The 11,782-nt window shown below is 51.8% G+C and overlaps 1 pseudogene; it reads left to right on the top strand.

The window, feature by feature from the left end:
- Positions 1 to 259: 259 nt before the first annotated feature.
- Positions 260 to 377, top strand: LOC126482509 (5S ribosomal RNA; annotated as a pseudogene).
- Positions 378 to 11,782: the final 11,405 nt, after the last annotated feature.

Raw genomic sequence — 11,782 nt, forward strand, 5'->3', positions numbered from 1 at the left:
AGCTTCCGTCGGTCCAGCAGGACACTGCCACAGCCCGCGCAGTCCCCCCGCCGCCCGTCCGCGCACACGCCCTAAAGATGCGTCGCCCGCGAGTGTCGGAGGCCGCACGCACCAAACGGATGACAGGCGGTGCATCGAGCAGCTGTGTCGCGTGTCTCGACTACTTGCTTTGCGTCAAATGTGCCACGGAAAGCGGCGATTGCGTGTGTTGGGAGAAGAGGCGAATGCTTCTTCTGTGGCGCGGCTATAGTATAAGGACGCCAACGGGCATACCATGTTGAATACACCGGTTCTCGTCCGATCACCGAAGTTAAGCAACATCGGGCCCGGTTAGTACTTGGATGGGTGACCGTCTGGGAACACCTCGGTGCCGAGCGAGCAGTACTTCCGTGTGCGACTTGGTCGGCGGCGCCTCGTGTGTCGTCTGTCTTCTGCCTCGCGGCTACATTTCATCAAGTCCGTAAGTAATGGAAAGTTTCTATGATGCTAGTGAAGAGCGACAAAATAACGTGCAATGTGAATTCGATAGTTCCGTCGGTAAACCGTCAGCTTTCGAAATTCATCGTTGGATACTTGAGGAATTGTGCCGGCCGAAGTGGCCGTGCGGTTAAAGGCGCTGCAGTCTGGAACCGCAAGGCCGCTACGGTCGCAGGTTCGAATCCTGCCTCGGGCATGGATGTTTGTGATGTCCTTAGGTTAGTTAGGTTTAACTAGTTCTAAGTTCTAGGGGACTAATGACCTCAGCAGTTGAGTCCCATAGTGCTCAGAGCCATTTGAACCATTTTTTTGAGGAATTGTGTTTGTCGACCGATGACGTTCTTGGTGTTCAGTTTGACACTTTTATCAATTCCGTGTTTTTGAAGTTGAAAACTCCCGATTTGTGTGATACTGTTGTCAATGTTAATGATGGCGTCCGTAAATTTCGACATCTAGACGGTCGCATTAGTAACGTGACTGTTTCTCATGGCGGGTTTGGCCTTCGAAATGTTCGTGTGTTTAACTTGCCTTTTGAAATCCGGAATGACACAATATCTCGTCATTTGCGGCCGTACGGGACCGTGCTATCTGTTACTAAAGAGAAGTGGTCCTCCGCCTATGTTTTTCAAGTTGAAAATGGCGTGAGGAGTGTGAAGATGGTCGTACGTCAACATATTCCGTCCTTCTTGCTAGTTAACGGTCATCGTGCTTTCATAACATATAGTGGTCAACCTCAGACGTGTTCTTTTTGTGGTGCTGTCGGTCATTACCGACAAAACTGCCCTAAACGCAGGCCGCCTGTTCAGTTGCCACGTGAGGATATTTTAGGTGGGCCTAGTTTTGCCTCTGTTGCCGCGACGAGTTTAGGTTCCGCCCCCCCCACACGTGTGCCACTCGCGGCCGCCCCCCCTGTACCGGCCGCCGCTGACGCCATGGATACGTCTGTTCCCGATAGTGACTCTGTTTCTGTACCTCCTGTTGAGCCCTCTTTGCTTCCCGATAGTGACTGTTTCTGTACCTCCTGTTGAGCCCTCTTTGCTCGCAGCTGCGATAACTGTGCCTGTTACTAATAAAAAACCGGTAGTGGCCGATGTCTCACCGGCATCCGTGCCGATGTCGGCCGACTTAGCTCCGCACACTGTCCCGGTTACGGAACCCGATAAATCGGCGGTTGTTCCTACTACCGTACCCGACAGTGTTTCTGCTGCCAGTGATGTTGTTGTCGACAGTGAGGCTTTTACTGCGCCTAAACCCCGTAGAGACCGGAATGTTGCTCGGGCTTCTGGCACACCGCGTTTGCGTAGTGCCAGTAGTTCTGCTTCTTTCGATACGCGTGGTGTTTCGGCCAAAAATCGGAGTCCGTCTCCGGTGGCGCGTTCTCCTGCCCCCCCTCACGCTCATTCGGTTGGTCAACCGACCTCCCGACAGCCGGCTGCGCGCTCCGGGGCCGATCTCGGCCAGCGCCCGTCTCAGGGAGGGGGCGGCAGGCGCCAGGCGAAAAAGCAGACATCTTCCCGCACCCAGCCGGAGGGTGCTGTTGTAACTGCCACGCAACAACGTGATATCACGGTTCAACACCTAAAAACGTTCTTGAGTCAACCGTTTTTCGCTGCCGATTCCGACATGGCGGTAGATCCGCCTCTGTCTGTGACGCCCCCCCCCCCCCCCCCCCTTACCAACAAAACGAAAGGCCGAAGATTCTCACCATCGTCGTGCCCCCCCTTCCACCCACGATCTGGTGCCGGCCTTATCTTCTGATGTCGAAATGCCCGCTGTGGAGCATTCCGTCGCAGGGGATCCCGTCACAGTTTCCGGGACCCCACCGCCCCCGCCCCCCCCCCCCCCCCCCCCTCCTAGTCAATCACGGGCTTGGTCGGAGGACGTTGAGGCCGGTGATTCCCATTAGTGCGACTCTTTGTATGTCCTTCCCCCTCCGCGCACGTTGGTATGTTTTATTGTGTTTTAAGCGTTTTCATGTTTTTCTGTTCTTGTTTTTTTCCCTGTGTTTTACGTGTATATGTTTCCCGACTGTAGCCAGTGGAACATTTTAACGGTAAATCTTAATAAGCTGCGAAATCCGCAGAAAGCTATGCTTCTTAAAGATTTTTTGTATGATAATTACTGTCACGTCGCCTTTTTACAAGAGGTGACTTGTGAAGCGCTTTTATATTTGAACGATTTTACTGATTTTATTGTGATTGACAATGTTGCGCCTGATTCTGATACGGGCACTGCAATTTTAGTACGTTCTGGCTTACCTGTTTCTAATGTTGACATTTTACCGACCGGTCGTGCTGTTGCCTGTACCATTTTTGGCATTGTGTTTGTGAATGTGTACGCTCCGTCGGGAAATGTTAAACCGGCCAGGGCTGAATTTTATGGTAGGGATTTGTGTCAGCTTTTATCCAGGAATGTCGATACTTTAATCGTCGGGGGTGATTTTAATTGTGTTTTAGACGACAGAGATCAGGAGCCGCGTCCGAACAAATGCCACGAACTGGGTGCTTTGGTCACTAGTTTTCATTTGCTCGACACGTGGCGTGTTTTACACCCCGATTTCACTTATTTCACATATTTTTACGGTGCGGGGCGTAGCCGCCTCGATCGCATTTATGTGTCTAGGCGGCTGTCTGTCCGTGTTTGTACTGCTGACGTGACTCCTGTCGTATTTTCCGACCACTCCAGTTATTCCTGTCGTCTTTTATTACCTCGTTTGTGTGTTCCTCGTCGTACCAATCTGTGGAAGTTTAATTGTAGTTTACTTAATGACGACCATTTTGTGACTAGTTTTAACCGTATGTGGCAGAGGTTGGTGCGGACTCGCGGCGGTCATAGTAGCACCATTGAGTGGTGGGTTGCGATCGCTAAGCCGGCGATTCGCAACTTTTTAATCGATTACAGCCGTGAGGCGGCACGCTGGCGTCTGGCGACGGCTCGCTTCCGCCAGGATTGTTTACGCGATTTGGCGTTGCGAGTGACGTCACAGCCCGATTTGTTGCCCACTCTGAAGCGATTTCAAGCTCAGCTTTTAATTGACATGCGTGCCGCTAGTGATGGGGTGACCGTCCGCAGTCAGCCTGCAGGCTTTGTTACTAGGGAACCTCTGTCCATTTATCATTTAAACCGGGAACGCAAACGCCGCGAACGTTTGCGCATTACTGTTTGGCAGCTGAGCAACGGCGGTCGGACTTCTGTCCAGTCGGAAATTGAACGCGATATTTTTGAACATTTTGCTTCGCTTTTCCGTGCTGTTGACGTTGATTCCGCCGCGTTGCGAGATTTCTTGCGGGTTGTTCCACATGTTTTAACTCGCCCGGACAGGGAGATTTTAAATGACGCCTTTACGTCTGATGAAGTTCTCGACGCCGTTCGGCGGAGTCCCAAAGGGAAGTCCCCGGGTCCCGGCGGGATTCCTGCGGAATTTTATTCGGAATTTTATTCGAAATTTTTTCCTCTTTTAAGTGAGATTTTAGTGGATTTAGCGAATGATATTCACAATGGTGTGACTGTACCAACTGCTTTTGTGGAGGGGTTGTGACGCTCGTACCCAAATCCAATGCTGTACCTCATATCGATGCTGTCCGTCCGATTACTTTATTAAATGCTGATTACAAGATCGTTACGCGCTGCGTCGCTCAGCGACTTAAAAACATCTTGCCGACCGTCCTTAGTGATCAGCAAACATGTGCGGTACGGGATCGGAACATCTTTGACGCTATCCTTGCCTACAGGGATTGTATTGGATATGTGAAAAGTGCTCGGCTCCGGACGGCGGCGATTTTATTAGTTGATTTTAAAAATGCCTTTGACCGGATTAGTCATTTTTATTTGCGTCGGGTTATGGTACGCATGGCGTTTGGTTATACGTTTACCCGATTCATGACGCATTTGTTGCAACCTGCTACTTCCCGTATATGTGTCAATGGTCGTCTCACTCCTGCTTTTCGTGTGGGTCGCTCCGTGCGGCAGGGGTGTCCGCTTTCCATGGCGCTTTTTGACATTGCGATGGATCCCCTCCTCCGTTATATCAGTCAGGAATGTCGCGGCATTCAGATGGGGACTACTAGATTGGTTTGTCGCGCATACGCTGATGACCTTGGCGTATTTATTGAACATATCGACGACGTTGACAGGTTGCATGTTGTTCTGCACAACTTTGGAAAAGCTACGGGGCGGTTATCAATCCCCGAAAAACTGTTCTCTTGCCGCTCACCGCCCGCGCACGTACCCTGGATAGGGACTGGTTTTGTGTTCAGCAGCAGCCTACCGTTCTTGGGATACTTCTATCTTCGAACCCACAGCAGATGGCAGCTTTGAATTGGCGGTCTACGCTGTATCGGATTCGTGCTGTTGCCAGGATCTATGCGGTCCGGAATTTGGCCCTTCGGGAAAAGGTGCATTTGATAAATGTCAATATCTTGGCGAGAGCATGGTACCTTGCGCAGGTTCTCCCGGTTCCCACGCGGTTGGGGCGCGCCATCAAACAGGCGGTTTACTGGTTTTTATGGAGAGGGGAGATTTTTAAGGTCTCGCATGCTGTCTGCACCTTGGGCCTGTCCGATGGCGGTATGGGTCTCGTTGATTTTCCCGCCAAATGTGCGGCCCTTTTTTGGAAGCGAATTACTGCTGTTATTCAGAAAGCTCCTTGCGGTCCCACTGCGGTTGTTTTTAATCGTTACCGTCCTCCTTCTGAAGTGGCCCCTGTTTCTGTGTCGCACATCCCGTTCTACCTTTCTTACGTGCGCCGCTACTTTCTTGATAATAGCTACCTGGCGCTTTGTGACGTCTCCGCCCACACGGTTAGCGCTGTCTGCACTGCTTTACGCGGACCTCCTGTTCGCTGCAAGCGGGAGTATCGATTGCCACGCTGCAACTGGGTGGCAGTGTGGAAAAACCTCGCCAATGACGTTCTCCCGGCTTCCGTCCACGCGGTGTGGTACAAGGTGGTGCATCGCACCATCCCCACCAACTCCAAGCTTCATTCTATAAATCTTATCCAGTCTGGAGTGTGTGACGTGTGTACTGCAGACGATACTCTGGAACACCGCTTTGCGTGTGACCGCTTTCGCCGTGTTTGGGAAGTCGCCAGGGGCATGATTCGTTTGATTCAGAGGGTGGACACTCGAACTGTTACTGTGGATGCTGTCTTAATTCCGCAGTGTGACGTCTACCCCACCACCAAGCGCAATGCCACGGTGTGGATCTTTGGCCACACAGTTTTTGCTCTCTTCTCCCTCAAGTTGTCTACCGATCTGGACTTTCTCACCTATTTATGGACCCAACATACCCAGATTCAGGCATCGCCACACTATCGGCGAAATTTTGCTAATTTTTTGCAGGTCGCACTAGCGCATGCTTTTGCGCGGCTTTCCGTACCTGAGTAGCATGGACGTTTTTCTCTTATCTTTTCTCTTGCCTTTGAGCGACACAATATGAATATGTCTTACTGCGATCTTTCCAAGTTATTCTGGAACGAAAATTGACGTACCTTGACTACCGCACGAAAACAGAAGTCTTTTCAGTTTTTTTTCTCTGGCCGTTATTGCCAAACGTCTTGTTTGCCATGTGTGTCCGTATTATTAGTTTCATTATTAGTTTTTTTCCCGTTTTGGGGCGTGACGGGATTTTTTACTGAAGTTTCAGTTCTCAGTCTTGGTGGTGACTGTTTGAGTTTTTTCTACATTTCTCATTTCTTTATTGTGGAGCACTCCAAAGTCTCGTCACGTGTCTGTGCTCGACACTCTTTCACCTTTTGTCGGTGCGGAATTTCACACCGGTGTCCCGCATTATAGTTTTGTTTTACGGTCAATATGAGTGTTGACGGGTGTGGGGGCGGCACTGTGGCCAGGCCTCAGGTACATTGACCCCTGCCCTCATTGCCGCCGCCTGCCTGCCACGCTCCTTGCCCGACCGTTTGTATAACGATGACTTTTCTTTTCCGGTGGATGCTTCGCCCTGGTTGCGTTTTTAATTAATTATTTTTTGTGGACAGTCGTCACTGTCGGTTGTTGCGGCGTGAAGCCTTCTTTTCTTTCCTTATATTTTCTCTTTCTTGCGTATCAATGGGAAGCATTCTCACCCTCGTTTCTCACGCATTGGAGGACTATTTCCCTTTTGTTACATGACCAGGACGCCGTACTGTCTAAATTGCTCCATATGCGCCTCGCCGATGACGGCGGTCATTGAACAGTGTCCACCGGTTCACCTCGTGGGAGCCACCAGTACCTTTTATAGCCATTGAAGCTCGCCAAAAGACGGCAGTTCATGGAGAGAGTAAAGGCCGGGCTATAAGGGGAGATGGGAGGCCCGTAAATAAAAAAAAAAAAAAAAAAGGTGCTGTTGGCTCTCTCATTTTTTCATTTTTACGTCGCTGCACCTGCCAGCCCTCTTTTCATACTAACTTTCAGGTGTTGACAAAGATGCTTCCACAAGCATTTTAAACTACTGTATCAAACGTAAGACCCCCCAGGGGGTCCACAACTCTTTCGTGGATACGTGCGTGGCGAGCACGGGGCCCCGAGCCATTGCAGCCTTCTTTCTCTCCCGGGCTGCATTTCCTTTCCCTTCCCCTCCTTTCCCCTCCATACCCCTTTCCCCTCGCCCTCTCCTCTCCCTCTATTGGTGTCCTTGCTTATGTTGGCCCCCGCTATCCTCCTGGTTCTGTTGGTTTTACACTCTGGCTTTGTTGCGTAATCATCTCCTCCTGTTGGCATTCCTTGGTCCCCCTCTGGGGTTTGACCTCCATTCCAAAATTTCTCTTCCGTAGTGTGAGCCATTTGGGGAAGAGCACCTTACCTAGTGTCTCCGACGTGTGCCCTCCTAGTATATTCCACCTTTTCTTCTACGTCGTTGTCTGATGCTAGGGTGCATAGCCAGCACGGTAGCCAGCCCGTGTGGTGGGGTCGCTATGTACCCTTTTAGTTGAGCCCCCTGAACACACAGGGATCACACTTCTGATACCTGAGCTGTGACCTCCTCATGCATGCCTTGGAGTGGTTGCTCGTCATCCTGGAGCATCGGAACTCCCGGCAATGGCCGCCGTGCCAGACGGCCCTTGCTGTGGCTGGGTGGCGCCCGTGAGGAGAGCCCCTGATCGGAGTGGGTGGTATCAGGGCGGACGCTATGCAGATGAAACGCATAAGGGTCCAAACCTCTGGCCGCTCTTCTGCGGCCGTCTCTCTGCGTGGTACTGATTCCTCAAGTGCTGCTTCTCTTGCCCCTTCGGCCTTCCCTTCCGTGGCTACCCCCTGGGAGGAGGGTCAGGCCCGTCGTCTAGGGGCAAAACCTTTCCCCCGTTATCTAGTTTGCACCAGGACTGATGGAGATACTTTCACCAGTGTCAAACCTTTATTCTTTGTGGAACACATTGAAGACAAGTTCGGCGAAGTGGACTCCCTGAGCAAGATGCGGTCGGGTTAATTACTGATAAAAACTGCTTCGGCTGCCCAATCTGCGGCCCTTCGTGCCTGTACCCATCTTGGCACAATTCCCGTGTCCATTACCCCTAACCAGTCTCTAAATATGGTACAAGGTGTGATTTTTCACAGAGACCTCCTCCTTCAAACTGATGAGGAACTTCGGGACAATCTCGGACGGCGGGGTGTTCACTTTGTTCGGCGTGTTCAGAAGGGTCCTAAAGATAATCGTATTGATACTGGTGCCTTTATCCTGGCCTTTGAAGGGGATACCCTTCCTGAGAAAGTTAAGATTATGGTCTATCGCTGTGATGTGAAGCCGTACATCCCACCTCCTATGCGGTGTTTTAAGTGCTTGCGTTTTGGCCACATGTCTTCTCGCTGTACCCAGGACCCTCTCTGTGGTGACTGTGGACGTCCACTCCATGAGGGGAGTCCCTGTGTTCCCCCTCCTGTATGTGTAAATTGTCATGGTAGTCATTCTCCACGTTCAGCAGATTGCCCAGTCTATAAGAAAGAAAAAAAGATACAGGAGTATAAGTCTCTTGATCGTTTAAGCTACACAGAGGCCCGTAAGAAATATGCACGATTGCACCCTGTGTCCATGACATCTAGTTACGCCTTGGTTACATCTTCATCCCTTCCTCCCCCTTCCTTATCCCCATCCCAGACCCCTCTCCTCCCCCCCTCCCCTGCAGCTCCCACACCTTCTCCTATGGGCGCTGCTCCCCCTCCCCAGCCGGAGAAGTGTCCCACTCCTTCGGCGTCTGCCGGTCAAGGGCGCCTCTCCCGGGATGCCCCTTCCCGGCACCTTCCAGGTCAAAGGTCTGCTGCAGCGCGGCGACCGCGAGAGCCGCGGTCTATCGGCCCCCAGGTCGCCCGGTCTCTTTCTGTTCCTGATCTTGCTGCAGCTGGCTCCATTATGCCACACAGCCCTCCTCGATCTCAGCCTGAAAAGAAGAAGAAACATAAGTCCCGGGACAAAGAGCCTCTGGTGTCACCGGAGGTCCCTTCCCCGGCTTCACAACCGGATTCTGACCTGTCGTTTATGGATGTCGCCCCCTCCTTGTCGGTGACGGGTGGGGACCCGGCGGTATGACTGGATTTAGCGTGTTCAGCCCTCATTTAAACCATCGTTCTGTGGTTCTCCAATGGAATTGTAATGGCTACTATCGTCACCTTCCGGAATTGAAATCCCTTCTTTCGTCCTACTCAGCAGCTTGTGTGGTTCTCCAGGAATCTCATTTTACTGATGCTCACTCACCGACCCTCCGTGGGTTCCGTGTTTTCTGTCGAAATCGGGTCGGACCCTTGCGGGCTTCTGGTGGCGTTTGTACGTTGGTCCGTACAGACATTGCTAGCACGTGGATTCCTCTCCAAACTACATTGGAAGCAGTTGCTGTTAGGGTCCACTTAGACTCTGCAGTCACAGTATGCAATCTTTATCTCCCTCCTGACAGAACTCTTACACCTGCTGCCTTAACCACCCTTCTTCAGCAACTTCCTCCTCCCTTCCTCCTCCTTGGGGATTTTAATGCTCATCATCCTTTGTGGGGCAGTGCCTTTCCATCTAGACGAGGTCTTCTTATCGACCAATTTATTGCAGACCACGACCTGTGCCTTCTTAATGAAGGCTCCCCTACTCATTTCAGTGCTGGTCATGGTACCTTTTCTGCCATTGATCTTTCTCTTTCTTCTCCCTCTCTCCTCCCTTCATTACACTGGTCGCCACACGACGACCTTTGTGATAGTGACCATTTCCCGTTGATTATCACGCTCCCTTCCCGCTCCCCGATGGACAGGTTACCTCGTTGGTCTTTCCACCGCGCCGATTGGCCTCTATATACTGCACAGGTCGAGTTTTCTCCCTCTTTGTCGGGTTGTATTGATGACGTCCTACGTGACGTGTCTGACGCGATTGTTCGCGCTGCTAACCTTGCTGTCCCGCGCTCATCTGGACAATTTCGTCGTCGGCAAGTCCCGTGGTGGAGTACGGCCATTGCCATTGCCATCCGTGATCGCCGTCGAGCTTTGCAACAGTTTAAGAGGCACCCATCTGTAGCCAGCCTTTCTACCTTTAAGCGCCTTCGCGCTAAAGCCCGTTATTTAATCAAACAGAGCAAGCGGATATGTTGGGAACTATTCGTTTCTTCCCTTGGTTCCACTGTCCCTCTGTCACGGGTATGGGCTACACTTCGCTCTCTCCAAGGTTGCCATCGGCAGTCCACCCTCCCAGGCCTTCACCTCCCAGATGGCATTTGTACGGACCCATTAGTTCTCGCAGAACATCTTGCGACCCATTTTGCAGTGGCATCAGCGTCGGCCTCCTATCCAGCTGCTTTCCTTCATCAAAAACAGCAGGCTGAAGCTGTCACCTTATGTTTCACCACTTGTGAGTCAGAATCTTACAACGAACCTTTCACTGAATGGGAATTTCTTTCTGCTCTATCTGCTTCTCATGATACGGCTCCTGGCCCAGATTCCATTCATAACCAGCTGCTTCAACATCTCAGTGCTCCACAACGGCACCATCTTCTTCGGGTGTTTAACCGTATCTGGCTCCAGGGTGACTTCCCTTCTCAGTGGAGGGATAGCATTGTGGTTCCTGTCCTTAAGCCTGGTCAGAACCCCCTATCTGTTGACAGCTATCGGCCAATTAGTTTGACCAATGTTGGTTGTAAGTTACTTGAACGGCTGGTAGCCCGTCGGCTCACTTGGGTCCTCGAATCTCGGGATCTATTGTCCCCTTACCAGTGTGGCTTTCGAGAGGGACGATCTCCAATCGATCATTTGCTTCGCTTGGAATCCGCAGTTCGGCAGGCTTTTTCCCAGCGCCGCCATTTGGTTGCAGTGTTTTTTGACCTTCGCAAGGCCTATGACACGGCCTGGCGCCATCACATCTTACTAACCCTTCATCAGTGGGGTCTTCGGGGCCCACTCCCGATTTTTATCCGCCAGTTCCTGATCCATCGGTCATTCAGAGTTCGAGTTGGTACTGCTTTTAGTTCTCCACGGACCCAGGAGACGGGCATCCCACAGGGTTCTGTCTTGAGTGTCCTTCTTTTCCTCATTGCTATCGATGGACTTGTGGCCTCTGTCGGTCCCTTGGTCGCCCCTGCCCTGTATGTGGATGATTTCTGCATTTGGGTTAGTTCCTCCTCGATGCCATCTGCAGAACGGCAGCTCCAGGTGGCTATACGGCGTGCCTCTGCATGGACCCCTCTCACACTGGTTTCAATTCTCTCCTTTAAAATCGCGGGTGGTCCACTTCTGTCGCCGTACTACGGTCCACCCTGATCCAGAGCTCTATCTCGCTGCACAAAGATTGCCTGTGGTTCCACAGTTTCGTTTCCTAGGTCTTCTTTTCGACAACAAGCTCACTTGGCTGCCCCATATCAGACTCCTGAAGGTAGGATGTTTCCGTAAACTCAATGTCCTTCGCTTCCTTGCCCACTCCTCCTGGGGTGCGGACCGTTCCCTCCTCCTCCGTCTTTATCGTGCTCTAGTTCTGTCACGTTTGGACTATGGTTGTCAAGTTTATGGTTCAGCTGCTCCTTCCACGCTGCACGTGCTGGATCCAGTTCACCATCGTGGTATCCGTTTGGCCACCGGTGCCTTCCCTACTAGCCCTGTTGATAGTCTCCTGGTTGAAGCTGGGATCCCCCCCCCCCTTTCTGTTCGGCGGTCCCAGCTTCTGGTGTCTTATGCCCTTACTATCCGTTCTTCTCCCGCTCATCCTTCCTATTCTATCCTATTCCCAGACCATGGACGTCGCCCGCCTGACTCCCGCCCTCGGGCGGGTTTACCGGTTGGGCTGCGCCTTGCGTCTCTTACCCGTGATTTTCGGCTTCCTTCTTTGTCCTGTCTTCCTCGCTCCCTCCCCTCCACCC

The sequence above is a fragment of the Schistocerca serialis genome, chromosome 5 (assembly GCF_023864345.2).
Source record: "Schistocerca serialis cubense isolate TAMUIC-IGC-003099 chromosome 5, iqSchSeri2.2, whole genome shotgun sequence".
In the NCBI taxonomy this organism is placed as follows: domain Eukaryota; kingdom Metazoa; phylum Arthropoda; class Insecta; order Orthoptera; family Acrididae; genus Schistocerca; species Schistocerca serialis.